General features: G+C 46.9%; 1 long non-coding RNA gene across 1 annotated transcript in view; it reads left to right on the plus strand.

Moving 5' to 3' along the window:
- LOC142255344 (uncharacterized) overlaps positions 1-21,679 on the plus strand; it is an 83,856-nt gene that overhangs the window by 55,822 nt on the left and 6,355 nt on the right. The gene's annotated exons all lie outside the window — the stretch shown is intronic.

Genomic DNA, 21,679 nt, shown 5'->3' on the forward strand with positions numbered 1-21,679 from the left:
GTGACGGCTCCAAACAGATCAGCGGCGCTGCTGCCGCCACAGACAGGGGGAAGAGCGATGCTGCATGGAGCGAGGAAAGGTGAGTGTAAACGTTTTATTTTTTTTTTGTGTGATACAGGATACAGGCCATATAGCAGGATGGGGGTATATAGCAGGATGGGGCCATATAGCAGGATGGATGGGGGTATATAGCAGGATGGGTGGGGGTATATAGCAGGATGGGGTATATAGCAGGATGGATGGGGGTATATAGTAGGAAGGGGCCATATAGCAGGATGGATGGGAGTATTTAGCAGGATGGATGGGGGTATATAGCAGGATGGATGAGGGGTATTTAGCAGGATAAGGGCATATACCAGAATGGCAGTATATATCAGGATGGCAGTATATATCAGGATGGGGGCATATAGCAGGATGGGGGTTTATAGCAGGATGCCAGTATATAGCAGGATAAGGGCATATACCAGGATGGGGTACATATACAAGGCAGGAGGATCATTACCAGGATGGGGTACCTTAGCAGAGAATTTGGGGACATTACCCCCATAACAGTGTCAGCAGCAGATCCTCGCCCCATAACAGTGTGTCATTATCACATTTTTTTGATTAAAATTTTATTTTCCTCCTCTAAAACCAGGGTGCGTCTTATGGTCCGGTGTATCTTATAGTCCGAAAAATATAGAAATATTCTCACAGATAGAGATATAAGAAAGCTAATCTGCCTCGGAGCAGTCCCCAAAGATAGATAACCCCCACATGTAAAGGCTACGGTGATATAGAAAAACACAATACAAAGCTAGGAAAGACAGATTCAGTGAGGCCCAAACTATCTTTGTAGGAAAGGATAGGAAGGAGCAATGTCTGCAACCGTAAAAAACCCTAATAAATACCAGCACTTCTGATATGGAAAAATCCTGCGGTCACACAATCTCTCCCCCACTGTCTCAGCACTCTGATGTTACTGGGATCGAAAAACACTAATACAGATGAGGGACTGAATTAATACCAAGCATGACAAACACAATACCTTGCAGAATAATGGAGCTAAGTATACAGACACTCCCAGCAGGGAATGATCCCATTCCACCAAGAACTCCACAAAGACAAAATAGGAATCAAGCATTAGTATCAAAGCAGAAAAAAACAAACAGCAGAGGTACAAAGACCACTTATCTGAGAAGAGTTCTGGTGTTGAGCAGGGCTGGTTATAGAATGTCTTTAACACACAGGATATCCATTGAGCACCGGCAAGTAACAAGAGAAAACTACTGAGTTATATAGTCCCGATCTGACCCTGATTGCCAGTCCTCTACAGGTGTGTGGATTTCATTCCACAAATCAACTGCACCGCCAGCATCTCTTCCCTTTTAGGACCCAGCAGAGCTCTCCTTCCATCCAGCTACTGATTATCATTATTCCTATTCCCCTTGTGCTTAAATGCTTACATCTTCCCTGGACTTGGGCTGGGGTTATTATTCAGTTTAGTCAAGCTCTAGATGCAAGCAGGTGGCTTGTACTCATCTGAAACTTTGCTGAACTTCTACCGGAGTCATCTGCGGATAAATAGTTCATGCATTTTCTCGTATGTCCTCCTTGTGTAATTTTATAGTGGTTAGTGGGGTTGATTGAAGAGCTCATCCCACTTGTTCCCTATTTAAGGCCCAGCAGAAGAGATACCTAGGGTCAGGTATCCAGTTCGGCACATAGGAGCAGAACCTATCTAGGGTAGTGAGGGACCCCTGGGACCAGTGGTAGGTTTGGTCAGGGGGTCACCATCTTTCCCTTCCCTAAATACACACTTTCCCTTTCGCCAATCAATTGGTAGTTTCCCGTAACTAGCATGACAATTCCATACCATTAGGTGGTGAAGAAAGAATAATTACATTTTTTTTCACTAAAATGTTATTTTAGCCCCAAGTTTTTAATTTTTATAAGGGCTAATAAGAAAAAATGGACAATACAATGGACCATGTTTTGTAATTTTTCCTGAGTGCGCCAGTACCCTCCAAAGCTGAAAAGGCAAGGAGCACTATATCGGACTTGAATTTCTGGAATGGTTTGTGCATGCCATGTCATATTGGCAGAAACCCAGGTGCCACAACAGCAGAAATCCCCCACAAGTGACGCTATTTTACAAACTGCACCCCTCAATAAATTCATCAAGGGGTGCACTTAGCATATTTACATCAGAGGCGGGTCACAAAGGTTTATACTATTGTTTTGTGAAGAAAAAATTTTAACAGTAAAATGTTTTTACTCCAGATTTCCAATTTTTACAAGCTGAATAAGTAAAAAAGGCCCCATAATGTGTTACACAATTTCACCTGAATGTGACAATACCCCACATGTGACTGTTTGATTTTTGGAGCACAGATTTTCCTAGATTAGTTTGTGGACTCAATTTGCAGTGCCCTATGTGCCAGAACAGCAGAAACCCCCTCAAGTGACCCAAGTTTTCGAAATTACACCCCTCTGGGATTCATCTACAGTTATAGTGATGGTTTTGTCTCTGGAAAACACCCACAGTCTTAAACGCAATGAATTTTGCAGAATTAAAAATTGGAAACAAGCCGTTAACTATGGTTTATGCACACTGTGGTGCTCAGAAGAGAGAGGGGGGCATTTGGATTTGGGAGAGCAGATTTTGCTAAATTTTTTTATTTTTTTGAGGGGAGAGCCATAGCGCTTCTCCAGAGACTTTGTGCTACCTGTAACGTGGAAGCCACCTATATTTTCGTTAACAGATGACTGACCTTAGTGGGGACTTTGTTTTTTGTTTTTTTTTGGGATTGAGTTGAATGTTATTTGGTGGCAATTTGGAGAACAAAACGTTTTGATCAGTTCACATTTATCCTTTGCTCTATGCTGAGTGCTTACATTGTGGTTTCCGTCTACATCTGAGAAATACATGATTCAGGTGAAACTCTCAACAAATCCATTCACTAAAATGTGGCAGCAGAGTTAGGGGTACTTTGCACGTTGCGACATCGCTACTGCGATCTCGTCTGGGTCAAATTCAAATCGAAAGTGACGCACATCCGGCGCCGGTAACGACGTCGCAACGTGTAAAGCCTAGATGCACCGATAAACGATCGCAAAAGCATCAAAAATCTGTGATCTGTGTAGTGTCGGTCATTTCCATAATTTCGCTGCAGCGACAGGTACGATGTTGTTCCTCGTTCCTGCGGCAGCACACATCGCTGTGTATGAAGCTGCAGGAGCGAGGAACATCTCCTTACCTGCGTCCCGCCTGCAATGAGGAAGAAGGTGGACGGGATGTTTACGTCTCGCTCATCTCCGCCTCTCCGCTTCTATTGGCCGCCTGCCGTGTGACACCGCACGACCCGCTCCCTTAGGAAGGAGGCGGGTCGCCGGCCAGAGCGACGTCGCAGGGCAGGTAAGTGCGTGTGAAGCTGCCGTTTGCGATAATTTTTGCTACGGCAGCTATCACAAGATATCGCATCAGGGGCGGGGACTATCGCGCTCGGCATCCCTACAATCGGCTAGCGAAGTTTCAGCGTGCAAAGTACCCCTTACTCTGGACTCTATTCGGCCTCTGTTAACTTTTGTCCTTTTAAAGGTGAACAAAACTGTTGTTGATCGCACTTTTGTGCACGTCTAAAAAGATGCATGAAAAAATGGACAAGGCTGGACTATATGCCAGACAGGAGTTCAGAGTGACTCCCTCTGCCTCATTATAGTGAATTTTTGTTTGGGGAATTTGTCTGAATCACATTTTTCAGAGATTAACATATAATCCCCAGTGTAAGCACTCAGCATAAAGTGCAGGATAAAAATGAGCAAATAGGAGGTAGAATGAATAGATCAACTGCAGTTGAAGAATTGGCTTTATTAATATTTTTTCCACTGTTCACCGTGCGGTATAAGTGATTTAGGCGGCTTTACTCCTCACCTCAGTATGATAAGAGCGATGCTAGATTTTTATCTTTTTTTTTAGGTTTGGTTACTATCACACTAAAAATTGCTTCTTTACAAAATAAAGGGTTTTTTGCATCACCAAATTTTGAAGGCTAAATTTTTTTTTTTTATTTTTCTACCAACAAAATAATGTGGGGGTTTGTTTTTTTGCGGGATGAGTTGGAATATTTATTGGTACCATTTTCGTCCATTTAATAGTTTTTGATCGCTTTCTATTCCACTTTTTGTGAGGCAGACTCAAGAAGAAATGGCAATTTAGGAATTGATTTATTTTTTTTTTAACGTCATTCACCGTGTCATAAAAGGCAGCTTTATTCTTTAGATCACTTCAAATCCAGGAATACTACATTTATATTTTTTTTGTTTGTTTTGCTGCTTTTACACCATAAACACTACTTCATAGAAAAAATAATTATTTTGCATTGCTGTATTCTGAGAGCTAAAGCATTTTTATTGATGATGTTTTCAGCTCTTCAATTTTTATTTACATGCAACTTTTTGATCGCATTTTAGTCTGCTTTTTTGGGTGATATGATGAGAAGGCATAGTTTTTTGTCACTTTTTTTACAGTGTTTACTGAAGGGGTTAACTAGTATTACAGTTTTATAAATCAGAACTTTCTGGATGCGTCAATACCAAATATGTGTAATTTTTTAGTTTAGCTTTTTTACATAAGTACACATTTATTGGTACAGTGGAACTTTGGTTAACGAGAACAATCCGTTCTGGGACTGTGCTTGTTAACCAAGTTAGTCGTTCAGCAAAGCAAGATTTCCCATAGGAAATCATTGCAATGCAGACAATTCAATTGTTCCACAACTTGTTAAATGTCCCATCCTGTTCCCCTACTGTGTCATTCCACACATGCACAAACACACACAAGCACGCACGCACACGCACGCACATATTATGCTCACCATACCTTCCGTTCCATCGCCGGTCTGCTGGGACTTGCTCTTCTCCGGTACGGGCTGTGTATCGGGTTACCATAACGATGAGGGAGGAACTTCCGCTGCCAGAGCGCTGACGTCAAAGGCAGGAGACGCTTGCCTCTGATTGGTCAGCACGCTGCTTTTGAGAAGCGGCAGACAGCGGAAGTTCCTCCATTGTTGCGATGGTTACCCGATACACATCCTGTACCAGCGAATTACAAGAAGCGTGAGGCCGGAGATGGAACGGAAGGTAAGGTGAGCATAATACTGTATGTGTGTGTGTTTGTGCATGCTTGTGTGTGTTTGTGTGGACTGCAAGTGCGGGTCAGAGCGCGGTGGATGTACGGAAGTGTGTGCGGTGAGGATTTCGCTCGTACAGCAAAGCTTTCTCGTAAACCGAGTTACAAATTTACAGGAAGCTTTGCTTGTTAAGCGAAATTCTCGTTAAGTGGGTTACTCATTAACCGAGGTTCCACTGTATATTTTTTTCATTTTTTTGTTCTTTATTTTGTGGGCTCAATTTTTTTACTTTTACGCCTATCTTTTTAAGTGTTGAACTTGTTTGTCGACTGATCCCTGACCTATTTACACAAGGCAATAATCTAATTGTTACCAGTATTTTATATACATGTAGAAATCATGAAAAAAAACAAAACACTTCTTCCAAGAACTCAAAGAACAGTCAATGATTTTTTTTTATTTTGTTTATTTCTTTTTTTTTTATCAAAGAGCAAAATACAAACAAGACAACACAAAGCTTTGACCTTCTTTCATTTCAACAGCATCTATAATTCTGATTCCTTCTCTTACACCACTTAACACTATTCTTTTATGGATGCTCATCATGCAGAGTAAAGGTGGCTTTGATACAGGTGGCAATGACGAATGTCAGCTTTTTATACAGTATATGGGCAAAACTGTTAAACACACTTGAAAAGCGGAAGAAGCTGCAGAAACTGAACTACAAAGTGGAGACAACATAATGTTATAGAGCGGAGTCACCGAGTGCTGAGGAGCCGAGGGCAGAAAAGTCACCAACGCTCTGCTGACTACTGCAGAGTCCAGACATCTTCTGGTATTAATATCAGCACAAACACTGCGCCACTCGGGAGCTTCATGTGTAAAGACACCACCATGGGACTCTGGTATTGGTCAAGGTTGATTGACCAATGAACCCAAGAGGAATTGTGCTTTGTACAGTGACAGATCACACTTCTCTATCTGGCGTCTGATGGACAAGTCTGGGTTTAGTGACTATCAGAACGATACCTGCCTGACTACATTGTGCCATACTATGGCTTTTGTTTCAGTGGTTGGTCGAGGCCCCATAGTCCCTTGGAAGAGAAATCTTAATTCTTTAGCACAGAGCCCATGGACAATTGTCTGATTCCAACCTTATGGTAACACTTTGATGAAGGCCCTTTTCTCTTCCCCATGACTGTGCCCAAGTGCACAAAGCAAGGTCCATTAAGATATGGTTGAGGGAGTTTGGTCTAGAAGAACATGAGCCATAGCCTCAACCTCATCGAACACTTTTGGGATGAACTATAATAGATATTGTGAGCTCGGTACTCTCCCCAACATTAGTTTTGATCTCACAGATGCTCTTTTAGATGAATTGGCAAAAATTCCTACAGACCCTTCCAAAAGCTTGTAGAAATCTTTCCTAGATGAGATTAAGCCGTTATAGCTGCAAAGAGAGACCAACTCCATATAAATGTCTATGGATATAGAATGGGAGATCATAAAAGCTCCTGTAGGTGGAATGTGGAGGTGTCCTAATACTTTACTTCATATACTGTCATGGCCAAAAGTGTTGGCACCCTTGAAATTATTCCAGAAAATTAAGTTTTTCTGCCAGAAAATTATTTTAATGTCACATGTCTTGTTATACATATGTGTATGTTCTTTGTGTGCATTAGAACAACACAAAAAGGCCGAGGAAAAAAAGGCAAATTGGACGTAATTTCACAAAAAAAACAAAAATGGGCTGGACAAATTTGTTGGTACCTTTCCAAAATTGTGGGTAAACAACTTTTTTTCAAGCTTGTGATGCTCAATCATACTCAACTGTGGCAAGTAACAGGTGTAAGCAATATGAAAATCACACCAGAAACCAGATAAAAAGTGGAGAAGTTGACTCAATCTTTGCATTGTGTGTCTGTGTGTGCCACACTAAGCATGGAGAACAGAAAGAGCAGAAGAGAACTGTCTGAAGAGAAGACTTGAGAACCAAAATTGTTGAAAAATATCAACAATCTCAAGGTTACAAGTCCATCTCCAGAGATCTTGATGTTCCTTTGTCTATGGATCGCAACATAATCAAGAAGTTCACAAACCATGGCACTGTATCTAATCTCCCCGGATTGACCTGTTTGGGTATATACACTGTGTGCAGAATTATTAGGCAAATGAGTATTTTGATCACATGATACTTTTTATACATGTTGTTCTACTCCAAGCTGTATAGGCTTGAGAGCCAACTACTATTTAAGTAAATGAGGTGATGCGCTTCTCTGTAATGAGAAGGGGTGTGGTGTAATGACATGAACACCCTATATAAGGAGTGTGTCATGGTTCCACCTCCCCGTCCACATGGCTAGGGGGCGGAGATTTCTCTCGGGTCTCACTTCCGGAGCTTGGATGCTTTAAATTCTGTCATCTCTGGTGAACCAGCGCCGGCTATAAGCTTAGCACTGCTTTGCCTGTGATTGCTGGTCCCTGTAAGTGTTTCCTGATCCGTCCTTCCCTGTGCTCTGTCTGTGTTCCGTCCCACCTCCTTCCTTCCCACAATAGCCCCAGTCATTCCCCCCTTCTCCTACCTTCCCACTCGGTTGCTTTCTCTGGTACTGACCTCGACCCCGCTTTTGCTCGTTCCTCCAGTCTTCTTTGTTACTGTACTGTGTATGACCTGGCCTGCCTGACTATCCCCCGCACGCGACGTGGCCTCTGTATTCTGGCTGACTCTGCAGGGCAGTGCTCCAGCACGCACTGTGTGTCCACCTCCATGCTGATTCAGCTCTGTGTAGTGTCTTTTCCTGCAGGGCTCCAGCTCCCCCTGGTGGTAGCCTGACAGTGTGCTTAATTATTAGGCAACTTCCTTTCCTTTAGCAAAATGGGTCAGAAGAAAGATTTGACGGGCTCTGAAAAGTCCAAAATTGTGAGATGTCTTGCAGAGGGATGCAGCAGTCTTGAAATTGCCAAACTTTTGAAGCGTGATCACCGAACAATCAAGCATTTCATGGCAAATAGCCAGCAGGGTCGCAAGAAGTGTCTTGGGCATAAAAGGCGCAAAGTAACTGCCCATGAATTGAGGAAAATCAAGCGTGAAGCTGCCAAGATGCCATTTGCCACCGGTTTGGCCATATTTTAGAGCTGCAACGTTACTGAAGTATCACAAAGCACAAGGTGTGCCGTACTCAGGGACATGGCCAAGGTAAGGAAGGCTGAAAAAACACCACCTCTGAACAAGAAACATAAGATAAAACGTCAAGACTGGGCCAAGAAATATCTTCAGGCTGATTTTTCACAGGTTTTATGGACTGATGAAATGAGAGTGACTCTTGATGGGCCAGAGGCTGGGCCAGAGGCTGGATCAGTAAAGGGCAGAGAACTCCACTCCGACTCAGACACCAGCAAGGTGGAGGTGGGGTACTGGTATAGACTGGTATCATCAAAGATCAACTTGTGGGACCTTTTCGGGTTGAGGATGGAGTGAAGCTCAACTCCCAGACCTACTGCCAGTTTCTGGAAGACAACTTCTTGAAGCAGTGGTACAGGAAGAAGTCGGTATCGTTCAAGAAAAACATGATTTTCATGCAGGACAATGCTCCATCACATGCATCCAACTACTCCACAGCGTGGCTGGCCAGTAAAGGTCTAAAAGATGAAAAAATAATGACATGGCCCCCTTGTTTACCTGATCTGAAACTTCTAGAGAACCTATGGTCCCTCATAAAATGTGAGATCTACAGGGAGGGAAAACAGTACACCTCTAGGAGCAGTGTCTGGAGGCTGTGGTGGCTGCTGCACGCAATGTTGATCGGAAACAAATCAAGCAATTGACAGAATCTATGGATGGTCAGCTGCTGAGTGTCATCAGAAAGAAAGGGGGCTATATTGGTCACTAATTTTTTGGGGTTTTGTTTTTGCATGTCAGAAATGTTTATTATTAAATTTTGTGCAGTTATATTGGTTTACCTGGTGAAAATAAACAAGTGAGATGGGAATATATTTGGTTTTTATAAGTTATCTAATAATTCTGCACAGTAATCCCGTATTTTTCGCTTTATAAGAAGCACTTTTGTTCCCCCAAATTTTGGGGGAAAGTAGGGGGTGCGTCTTATAAGCCGAATATACAGGGGGGGGTGTATATATGTATGTGTGTGTGTGTGTATATATATATATATATATATACAGTTAGGTCCAGAAATATTTGGACAGTGACACAAGTTTTGTTATTTTAGCTGTTTACAAAAACATGTTCAGAAATACAATTATATATATATAATATGGGCTGAAAGTGGACACTCCCAGCTGCAATATGAGAGTTTTCACATCCAAATCGGAGAAAGGGTTTAGGAATCATAGCTCTGTAATGCATAGCCTCCTCTTTTTCAAGGGACCAAAAGTAATTGGACAAGGGACTCTAAGGGCTGCAATTAACTCTGAAGGCGTCTCCCTCGTTAACCTGTAATCAATGAAGTAGTTAAAAGGTCTGGGGTTGATTACAGGTGTGTGGTTTTGCATTTGGAAGCTGTTGATGTGACCAGACAACATGCGGTCTAAGGAACTCTCAATTGAGGTGAAGCAGAACATCCTGAGGCTGAAAAAAAAGAAAAAATCCATCAGAGAGATAGCAGACATGCTTGGAGTAGCAAAATCAACAGTCGGGTACATTCTGAGAAAAAAGGAATTGACTGGTGAGCTTGGGAACTCAAAAAGGCCTGGGCGTCCACGGATGACAACAGTGGTGGATGATCGCCGCATACTTTCTTGGGTGAAGAAGAACCCGTTCACAACATCAACTGAAGTCCAGAACACTCTCAGTGAAGTAGGTGTATCTGTCTCTAAGTCAACAGTAAAGAGAAGACTCCATGAAAGTAAATACCAAAGGTTCACATCTAGATGCAAACCATTCATCAATTCCAAAAATAGACAGGTCAGAGATAAATTTGCAGAAAAACACCTCATGAAGCCAGCTCAGTTCTGGAAAAGTATTCTATGGACAGATGAGACAAAGATCAACCTGTACCAGAATGATGGGAAGAAAAAAGTTTGGAGAAGAAAGGGAACGGCACATGATCCAAGGCACACCACATCCTCTGTAAAACATGGTGGAGGCAACGTGATGGCATGGGCATGCATGGCTTTCAATGGCACTGGGTCACTTGTGTTTATTGATGACATAACAGCAGACAAGAGTAGCCGGATGAATTCTGAAGTGTACCGGGATATACTTTCAGCCCAGATTCAGCCAAATGCAGCAAAGTTGATCGGACGGCGCTTCATAGTACAGATGGACAATGACCCCAAGCATACAGCCAAAGCTACCCAGGAGTTCATGAGTGCAAAAAAGTGGAACATTCTGCAATGGCCAAGTCAATCACCAGATCTTAACCCAATTGAGCATGCATTTCACTTGCTCAAATCCAGACTTAAGACGGAAAGACCCACAAACAAGCAAGACCTGAAGGCTGCGGCTGTAAAGGCCTGGCAAAGCATTAAGAAGGAGGAAACCCAGCGTTTGGTGATGTCCATGGGTTCCAGACTTAAGGCAGTGATTGCCTCCAAAGGATTCGCAACAAAATATTGAAAATAAAAATATTTTGTTTGGGTTTGGTTTATTTGTCCAATTACTTTTGACCTCATAAAATGTGGAGTGTTTGTAAAGAAATGTGTACAATTCCTACAGTTTTTATCAGATATTTTTGTTCAAACCTTCAAATTAAACCTTACAATCTGCACTTGAATTCTGTTGTAGAGGTTTCATTTCAAATCCAATGTGGTGGCATGCAGAGCCCAACTCGCGAAAATTGTGTCACTGTCCAAATATTTCTGGACCTAACTGTATGTACAATATGTTACCAATTTACAAATTCTTTGATTTTACTATTGCAACTAGACTCCATCCATGATGAAATCGTGTATTTGCCACCATTTATACCCAATAATGTTGCTATAAAATGGACATTAAAATATTGGATCTTAATATCACATGCATGATGCACAGATGGCACAGATGGGATGTTTTAATATGTGTAATGGAAAACAATACAGACTTTTCTTGTCGTATCGTTGTGCGTATGTAATCACGTCCTTCACATCGTGTGTGTGTGTGTGTGTGTGTGTGTGTGTGTGTATCTATATATATAATTGCCTTATTCTGTCTGTCTTGCTCCAAAATTGTGTCCTGACGGTGACACAAAGCTGATTGGCCGCTGGGCTCGCCATGGCCCCGCCCCCCCGCACGGATTGGCCGCTCGCCCAGGCAACTCGCCCACGCCCCGCCCCCCTCACGCAATGCACGCTCGCTCTGGCCCCGCCCCCCCGCACGCATTCCCCGAACCGACCGACACGGAGCCACGAGTCCCAGGTGAGTACTGTACCCCCGGGAGCCCACATCAGCGTACGCCGCCAACCCAGCCGACACATACCCTCGCATTGCTGGGGTTGCCGCCGTATGCTGGTGTGGGCTCCCGTGCGAGCTGGGGACGGGATACGCTGGTAACCATGGTAGCATAGTTACCAGCGCATCAAGGTCCTGCAGCGGCGGAACATACACACACGCACGCACATAACAACAAACACACATCAGATCACACTCTCACACACACCTCACATCGCATCCACACACTCACAACATCCTGGGATATCGCTTGCTTCTCGGCGGTGATACTGTGCAGTGAACTTCCAAGACCTGCCGGAGGATCACATGGCCAGAAGCATGTGGTATCTCCGGATGTTGTGAGTGTGAGCGCGTATGTGCAATATCGTCAATGTGTGTGTGCGTGAGTGTATGCGATCAGGTGTGTGTGAGTGTGTGTGTGTGTGTGTGTGTATGCGATCGGATCTGTGTCGGCAGAGGAGCACGGCGTGCTGGAGGAGGCTGGGAGGAGAGAGGCTGATCCTGGAGAAGGCTGGGAGGGGGAGGCTGAGAGAAGAGAGGCTGATGCTGGGGGAGGCTGAGGCTGGGGTAGGCTGGGAGGAGAGAGGCTGATGCTAGGGACAGAAAAGGCTGATGCTGGGAGGAGAGAGGCTGATGCTGGGAGGAGAGAGGCTGATGCTGGGAGGAGAGAGGCTGATCCTGGGGAAGGCTGGGAGAGGGAGGCTGAGAGAAGAGAGGCTGATGCTGGGGGAGGCTGAGGCTGGGGTAGGCTGGGAGGAGAGAGGCTGATGCTAGGGACAGAAAAGGCTGATGCTGGGAGGAGAGAGGCTGATGCTGGGAGGAGAGAGGCTGATGCTGCGGGCAGAGAGGCTGATGCTGCGGGCAGAGAGGCTGATGCTGCGGGCAGAGAGGCTGCTGCTGCGGGCAGAGAGGCTGATGCTGGTGCAGCATGGGGGATGGAGCACGATGGGGGGTGTGCAGCATGGGGGATGGAGCACGTTTGGGAGTGCGCAGCATGGCGGATGGACCACGTTTGGGAGTGCGCAGCATGGGGGATGGAGCACGTTTGGGAGTGCGCAGCATGGCGGATGGACCACGTTTGGGAGTGCGCAGCATGGCGGATGGACCACGTTTGGGAGTGCGCAGCATGGCGGATGGAGCATGTTTGGGAGTGCGCCGCATGGTGGATGGAGCACGTTTGGGAGTGCGCAGCATGGCGGATGGAGCACGTTTGGGAGTGCGCAGCATGGCGGATGGACCACGTTTGGGAGTGCGCAGCATAGCGGATGGAACACGTTTGGGAGTGCGCAGCATGGCGGATGGAGCACGTTTGGGAGTGCGCAGCATGGCGGATGGAGCACGTTTGGGAGTGCGCAGCATGGCGGATGGAGCACGTTTGGGAGTGCGCAGCATGGCGGATGGACCACGTTTGGCAGTGCGCAGCATAGCGGATGGACCACGTTTGGGAGTGCGCAGCATGGCGGATGGACCACGTTTGGGAGTGCGCAGCATGGCGGATGGACCACGTTTGGGAGTGCGCAGCATGGGGGATGGAGCCCGTTTGGGAGTGCGCAGCATGGCGGATGGACCACGTTTGGGAGTGCGCAGCATGGGGGATGGAGCACGTTTGGGAGTGCGCAGCATGGCGGATGGACCACGTTTGGGAGTGCGCAGCATGGTGGATGGACCACGTTTGGGAGTGCGCAGCATGGCGGATGGAGAATGTTTGGGAGTGCGCCGCATGGTGGATGGAGCACGTTTGGGAGTGCGCAGCATGGCGGATGGAGCACGTTTGGGAGTGCGCAGCATGGCGGATGGACCACGTTTGGGAGTGCGCCGCATGGTGGATGGAGCACGTTTGGGAGTGCGCAGCATGGCGGATGGAGCACGTTTGGGAGTGCGCAGCATGGCGGATGGACCACGTTTGGGAGTGCGCAGCATAGCGGATGGAACACGTTTGGGAGTGCGCAGCATGGCGGATGGACCACGTTTGGGAGTGCGCAGCATGGCGGATGGAGCATGTTTGGGAGTGCGCAGCATGGCGGATGGACCACGTTTGGCAGTGCGCAGCATGGCGGATGGACCACGTTTGGGAGTGCGCAGCATGGCGGATGGACCACGTTTGGGAGTGCGCAGCATGGCGGATGGACCACGTTTGGGAGTGCGCAGCATGGGGGATGGAGCACGTTTGGGAGTGCGCAGCATGGCGGATGGACCACGTTTGGGAGTGCGCAGCATGGCGGATGGAGCACGTTTGGGAGTGCGCCGCATGGCGGATGGAGCACGTTTGGGAGTGCGCAGCATGGCGGATGGAGCTTGTTTGGGAGTGCGCAGCATGGCGGATGGACCACGTTTGGGAGTGCGCAGCATAGCGGATGTAACACGTTTGGGAGTGCGCAGCATGGCGGATGGAGCACGTTTGGGAGTGCGCAGCATGGCGGATGGAGCACGTTTGGGAGTGCGCAGCATAGCGGATGTAACACGTTTGGGAGTGCGCAGCATGGCGGATGGAGCACGTTTGGGAGTGCGCAGCATGGCGGATGGAGCACGTTTGGGAGTGCGCAGCATGGCGGATGGAGCACGTTTGGGAGTGCGCAGCATGGCGGATGGACCACGTTTGGCAGTGCGCAGCATAGCGGATGGACCACGTTTGGGAGTGTGCAGCATGGCGGATGGACCACGTTTGGGAGTGCGCAGCATGGCGGATGGAGCACGTTTGGGAGTGCGCAGCATGGCGGATGGAGCACGTTTGGGAGTGCGCAGCATGGCGGATGGAGCACGTTTGGGAGTGCGCAGCATGGCGGATGGAGCACGTTTGGGAGTGCGCAGCATGGCGGATGGTGCACGATGGGGAGTGCGCAGTATGGCGGATGGAGCACGTTTGGGAGTGCGCAGTATGGCGGATGGAGCACGTTGGGGAGTGCGCAGCATGGCGGATGGACCATGTTTGGGAGTGCGCAGCATGGCGGATGGAGCACGTTTGGGAGTGCGCAGCATGGCGGATGGAGCACGTTTGGGAGTGCGCAGCATGGCGGATGGAGCACGTTTGGGAGTGCGCAGCATGGCGGATGGAGCACGTTTGGGAGTGCGCAGCATGGCGGATGGAGCACGTTTGGGAGTGCGCAGCATGGGGGATGCAGCACGATGGGGAGTGCGCAGCATGGCGGATGGAGCACGTTTGGGAGTGCGCAGCATGGAGGATGGACCACGTTTGGGAGTGCGCAGCATGGCGGATGGAGCACGTTTGGGAGTGCGCAGCATGGCGGATGGAGCACGATGGGGGGTGCGCAGCATGGGGGATGGAGCACGATGGGAGGTGCACACCTCCCCCCAACACACACACGCGCACTGCACAACACACACACACACTGGGAACCACAAACACCGCCCTACACAGACACCCACACACACAGACAACGCTGCACACACACAACACCCAACACACAAACACCGCGGCATACATAAATATACGCACATACTGCACAACACACACATTGCACAAAACATACCTCCCCCCAAAACACACCACACCCACACAAACCGCGCAACACACACACACACACACACAACGCTACAGACACACAGCGCTCCACAAACAACGCAACACACATACAACACCGCTCTCACCCCCCGCCACACCCAGACAACACCCAGAACATGTACAGCGCCCTACACAAACACTTGGTAAGTACACACAACAACATCTATATATATAACAAAAATCATACATGAAGTACACAATACGTAAATTCTAGAATACCCGATGCGTAGAATCGGGCCACCTTCTAGTATGTGTGTATATATATATATATATATATATATATATATATATATATATATATATATATATATATTATATATAATATATATTGTGATGTTCATATGCAGTAATAAATGGCTTTGTTTTTTCAGTCATTGCTGGAAAATGTCAATGTTCCATTTTTTAGGTGAGTCCCTAGGAAAGAACATAACATTTTTTTGGGCTACTAAGTTTTCACCAATGGAATATCCAAGCCAATTTCTTCTTGTATAGAGGCACCAGTGTGCTTTCTTTGTCACTTGTAGAATTACCATATATAAGACTCGCAACACACATCCATTTTTTTTGTACGTGTGCGGTACATATTTGCACGTACCGGAGACACTGAGACCCATGTTATTCTATGGTAGATGGCACACACACGTAAAATCGCATGGAACGTGTGTCCGTGTGGTAAGTACGTGTGTGCGCTTTTCTACACGGACGACATGTCCGTTTTTGGCCGGCAGCACACAGGCACGGACCCGCTTTAGTCTATGGGTCTGTGCCTGCACGGACCGCACACGGAGTATGTCCGTGTTCAGCACGTATCGTCAGTGTCCGTTTTTAATCACAAAATTTGAAACACTTGTTACCAATATATCAGGTCAATTGATGGCAAACAACAACACCAGGATCTCATGATGAATGATTAACAACGTTAATTGGGCAAGAATGCGGGCCTTTAAAAACGGACAGCACACGGACAGTACACGTACGTATTTTATGTCAATGCGGACATTACACACGCACACACGGCTCGCATACGCCATCACACGGATGCCATACGTACCGGAGAAACGCCCCTAAAAAACGGAACACGGACCCGAAAAACGGACGGTGAGACACGTACGGTTTTTTTTGCGGAAATGTGTTTTAGGCCTAAGATACAGTTCTCCATGGATGCGGAGCTGTAATTAGGAGTGTATAGACTGGATGTGTGGGGTCCCATCTTCTGGATTTGTTTCCTTCGATTCTGTATAAGCTCCAATAAAAGATCCATCCTCGTTGAAGTGGCTGTGTTCTCCATTGCTGTACTGGACGAGGCTATCCACACTGTCATAGGTTTTAATATCTAGGCTTAATGAGTCCATGCTGCCACTTGTTGCCTTCTTATCACTGGAACTAAGGGAAAACAATGAAGTTAAAGGCTGAAGTTGGTATAACAAGAGACATCATACATTTACTAAAAATTATCTCCATCGGAGAGCTGATAAACTCTACAATAGTGTGGATAGGTCCGCTGAGATCCCTACAGAGCGCCATCAAGCTGCTCCATTACCTGTGCTGCAGTACTCGGCAGTCTGATACCTTCCTATCTAGTAGTTTTCATGTTTCCTTGGATTTATGATAATTTGTAGTGACTAGGAACTAAACAATGTTTTGGGTACGTGTGTATCTGGAGAGCTTCACTCCATCCTCAACCCGAAAAGGTCCCACAAGTCCATCTTTGATGATACCTGCCCATACCAGTGCCCACCTCCACCTTGCTGGCGTCTGAGTCGGAGTGGAGCTCTCTGCCCTTTACTGATCCAGCCTCTGGCCCATCAAGAGCCACTCTCATTTCATCAGTCCATAAAACCTTTGAAAAATCAGTCTTAAGATATTTCTTGGCCCAGTCTTGACATTTTATCTTATGTTTCTTGGTCAGAGGTGGTGGTTTTTCAGCCTTCCTTACCTTGGCCATGTCCCTGAGTATGGCACACCTTGTGCTTTTTGATACTCCAGTAACATTGCAGCTCTGAAATAGGCCAAACTGGTGGCAAACGGCATCTTGGCAGCTTCACGCTTGATTTTTCTCAATTCATGGGCAGTTATTTTGCGCCTTTTTTGCCCAGCACGCTTCTTGCGACCCTGTTTGGCTATTTGCCATGAAACGCTTGATTGTTCGGTGACCACGCTTCAAAAGTTTGGCAATTTCAAGACTGCTGCATTCCTCTGCAAGACATCTCACAATTTTGGACTTTTCAGAGCCCGTCAAATCTCTCTTCTGACCCATTTTGCCAAAGGAAAGGAAGTTGTCTAATAATGAAGCACCCCTTATATAGGGTGTTGATGTCATTACACCGCACCCCTCCTCATTACAGAGAGGCACATCACCTGATTTACTTAATTGGTAGTTGGTTCTCAGCCTATACAGCAGGGGTCGGGACCCTATGGCTCGCGAGCCAGATATGGCTCTTTTGATGGCCGTATCTGGCTCGCAGACAGGGCTCCTACCTGTCTATGGGAAGGATGCATGCACCGCGCATATATAGTTCTTATAGTTCTGCTGCCCCCGGCCGAGTTCCGGGGACCGCAGTCCTCGGCAGCAATCTGCGGCGCCGTCACTTTAAGGCGCGCAGACATCCTGTTTTGAATTTCATCTGTGGGCGGAGCTACCGCCTTCTCAGTCCCACAGATGAAGGAGGCGAGCTTCTGTCCGGCGCTGTGTGGGCCCCCTCTCCACCGTGACCTAATCGGGTAAATGCCCTCCCCGCCTCCCCATTATGGGCCCCGGTGAGCTGCTTCTAACCCCCCAGATGTATGCCCTGCCAATCCCCCCCCCCGCCGATGCCGCGGGTGCTGGCCCCGCCGATGCCGCGGGTGCTGTACCCGCCGAGCCGCGGGTGCAGGCCCCACAGAGCAGCAGAGTTGTGTGTATTTGTCTGTATGTAGCAGAGTTGTGTGTGTTTGTCTGTTTGTAGCAGAGTTGTGTGTGTTTGTTTGTATGTAGCAGAGTTGTATGTGTTTGTCTGTATGTAGCAGAGTTGTATGTGTTTGTCTGTATGTAGCAGAGTTGTATGTGTTTGTCTGTATGTAGCAGAGTTGTATGTGTTTGTCTGTATGTAGCAGAGTTGTATGTGTTTGTCTGTATGTAGCAGAGTTGTGTGTGTTTGTCTGTATGTAGCAGAGTTGTGTGTGTTTCTATGTAGCAGAGTTGTGTGTGTTTGTATGTAGCAGAGTTGTGTGTGTTTGTCTGTATGTAGCAGAGTTGTGTGTGTTTGTCTGTATGTAGCAGAGTTGTATGTGTTTGTCTGTATGTAGCAGAGTTGTATGTGTTTGTCTGTATGTAGCAGAGTTGTATGTGTTTGTCTGTATGTAGCAGAGTTGTGTGTGTTTGTCTGTATGTAGCAGAGTTGTGTGTGTTTGTATGTAGCAGAGTTGTGTGTGTTTGTCTGTATGTAGCAGAGTTGTGTGTGTTTGTCTGTAGCAGAGTTGTGTGTGTTTGTCTGTTTGTAGCAGAGTTGTGTGTATTTGTCTGTTTGTAGCAGAGTTGTGTGTGTTTGTCTGTTTGTAGCAGAGTTGTGTGTGTTTGTCTGTTTGTAGCAGAGTTGTGTGTGTCTGTTTGTAGCAGAGTGTAGTACCATTGTTTCAGTCCAGTTGTGGCTTTATACAGCAGGGAGGAGCATTCCTTGCTGTACTAAGTGAACATTGGAGCGATTGATCTGTCAATGGCCCTTTAAACATATTGTACGGCTCTCGCGGAATTATATTTCAAAATATGTGGCGTTTACGGCTCTCTTAGCCAAAAAGGTTCCTGACCACTGCTATACAGCTTGGAGTAGGACAACATGTATAAAAAGTATCATGTGACCAAAATACTCATTTGCCTAATAATTCTGCACATGGTGTATATAGTGTGTGTGTGTGTGTGTGTATGTGTGCGTGTGTGTGTGCGTGTGTGTGTGTGTGTGTGTGTGTGCGTGTGTGTGTGTGCGTGTATATATATATATATATATATATATCTGTTTACGGAATTACCCCATTCTTTCATACTCCCTTTGAGATTTAATTATTGTATTTTGGGCCTCTTTGTGCTAATACATGATATCTTCCATCTTCAGTGGTTCTATTATTTATCAATTATGCTACTATTTTAATTTGAGCAAATTTTTCTTCTTGTCATTTCTATTTCCCTGTCCTAGTGTGTTTTATGTCCTCTTTATTTCCACTGTTGTTATCATGTCCATCTAGTTTTTAATTCTATTAATACAAAATTATTTATTTAATCTAATGTATGTCTTTGGCGCATTTTCCTTATATGATCTACATTTGTCTTGCGCTGACGCAGGCTCCATACTGCCTTTCTACTTAGACCTTTTGTGAGCAAGGTTTAGGTCACTTAGCAGCTAGCCTAGGAGCAGAGAGGTCATGGTGGTTATTGCTGCTACTGTCGGCTGCGGTTTGTTATCAGTTGTTTGTTTTTGTACTCCCTCCTTTCCCTTGTTTTTCCTTACCTGACTATCCTTGGGTGTTCCTTGTGTAGGTTTTTAGGTGTGCATTAGGTTTATTTAACCCATCTGTATTTCAGTATTGGTGGAGTTTTTGGGATCTCCATCCTGGACTTTGTCGTCAGAGCCAGGACAGGGGTCAGGACCAGGTCGGAGGCACGGACCTCCCTACCTTTTAAGGGTACCTCCATGAGTGAGGTTGAGCTCAGGGACCCCAGTCTCAGGGTCTGCATAGGGTTTCCTGTGTCCCCTCGCCATTCATTACACACCCAACTGTGACACAATAACCAGCCTTACCATTTTCCTTTGGTCATATTGTTACGTCACCACCGGAGTCCGCTCCAGGATTTCTGCTCCGATCGCCAGGCGACGCCGTGTTCCTGCCGTGGATGGTGCTGGTGATGGGAGAGGGGTCGATGCCAGCGGCACCGGTGGGTACAGGCTCCGATCATCCACTGGGCTGGGTTATCTTGGGATCTGCAGTACCACTGGCTGACTGTGGGTGTCGTGTGTCTTCCAGCTGAAGTTGCCAGCGTTCAGCTACAGCCAATGGGAAGACACCACACCCTTCTTAGTTCCTCACCTGTCTGCTGACCTCTGCCAGAGATAGTTTTGATTTCCTGGCTCCTGGTCCACCCTATTCTGCTTTGTGATTCCTGTGTGCTGACTTCTGCGTGTTTTCTGACTACCCTCCTGTCTGCTGATTTTGTACCTCGCTGCCCGATCCGGATTTGACCTCTGCTCCGTTTTCTGATTACGTCCTTGCCTGCCGATTCTGTCCCTGTTCTGCTATTCCTGGTTTGACCCTGCCTGATGACTACTCTCATCGGACTGCAGCCTTCCACAGGTAGTGATCTCCAGGGCCCTGTGTAATTCCAAATCCCTGTATAGGGGTTAAAGGGTTTCAGGGTTCTGGGGGTCCTGCTTGGTGAGGGGCTTCCCTCTGGCCTGTCCATTACATTCCATCTGAGTCTGTTGATCCAGGCAGGCGTTACACATATCCAGTATGGCTGGACGGTGGGCCCATCTCGCGCAGAAGATCGCGGACGAGGTGAGGTGTCTGTGTTCCGAGATGGTGCAGCAGCTGCATCAGTTCATGGGCCTTTTGGTGGCGAACGTATCTGCACCTGAATCCAAGGTGGCCCTCCCTGATAAGTGTTCAGGGGGGAGGGATAGGTTCAGGGTATTTGAAGGAGCCTGTCACCTGTATTTTAGGCTCCGTCCTCATTCTACGGGGACTGAGGCCCAGCGTGTGGTGGTCGTCATATCTTTGTTGCTGGGCGATCGTCAATCCTGGACCTTCTCTCTACCGGTCGATTTGGAGGCTAAGCGGTCGGTAGATGATTTCTTCATGGCTGTGGTCTTGGTTTATGGTGAGCCTGATGGCGTGTCCCTGGCAGAATCCCAGCTCCATGTGGTGGGGCCTTTGTTGTCAGGGCCCGGACAGGAGGCAGGGCCAGGTTTGAGGCCCAGACCTCCCCTCCTTTAAGGGTACATTCGGGTGTGAGTGTGAGGTCAGTGGTCTGCATAGGGTTTCTGTGTCCCCTGGCCATCAATTACACATCTGGCTATGACATTGTAACTGGTGATGAGTGAGCACTACCATGCTCGGGTGCTCAGTACTCGTAACTAGTGATGAGTGGGCACTACCATGCTCGGGTGCTCAGTACTCGTAACTAGTAATGAGTGGGCACTACCATGCTCGGGTGCTCAGTACTCGTAACTAGTAATGAGTGAGCACTACCATGCTCGGGTGCTCAGTACTCGTAACTAGTGATGAGCGGGAACTACCATGCTCGGGTGCTCAGTGCTAGTGATGAGCGGGCACTACCATGCTCGGGTGCTCGGTACTCATTAAGAGCAGTTGGATGCTCTTATGGGCGTAACTCGGACGCTTGAGCTCCTCCCATCCAAGCATCCAAATGCTGTTAATGAGTAATGAGACTCCGAGCATGGCAGTGCTCACTCATCACTACATTTAATGTCTATACCAAGTAACTGCTTAAATGTCAGTTCCTTGAAGGAGTTGTCTAATATTACTAAATTGTGAAAAAAAATTGCAAAGGTCATGTAAAAACAAGCAATTCTGCAGTTTAAGCTTTCATTAATAATCCTTTCTGGAAGGATTTGTTTCATTCTATGACTTTTTCTAGATTACCGACCACCTCTGCAGTCTCAGAAGGGGCCA

This window comes from Anomaloglossus baeobatrachus, chromosome 10 (assembly GCF_048569485.1).
Source record: "Anomaloglossus baeobatrachus isolate aAnoBae1 chromosome 10, aAnoBae1.hap1, whole genome shotgun sequence".
Classification (NCBI taxonomy): Eukaryota; Metazoa; Chordata; class Amphibia; order Anura; family Aromobatidae; genus Anomaloglossus; species Anomaloglossus baeobatrachus.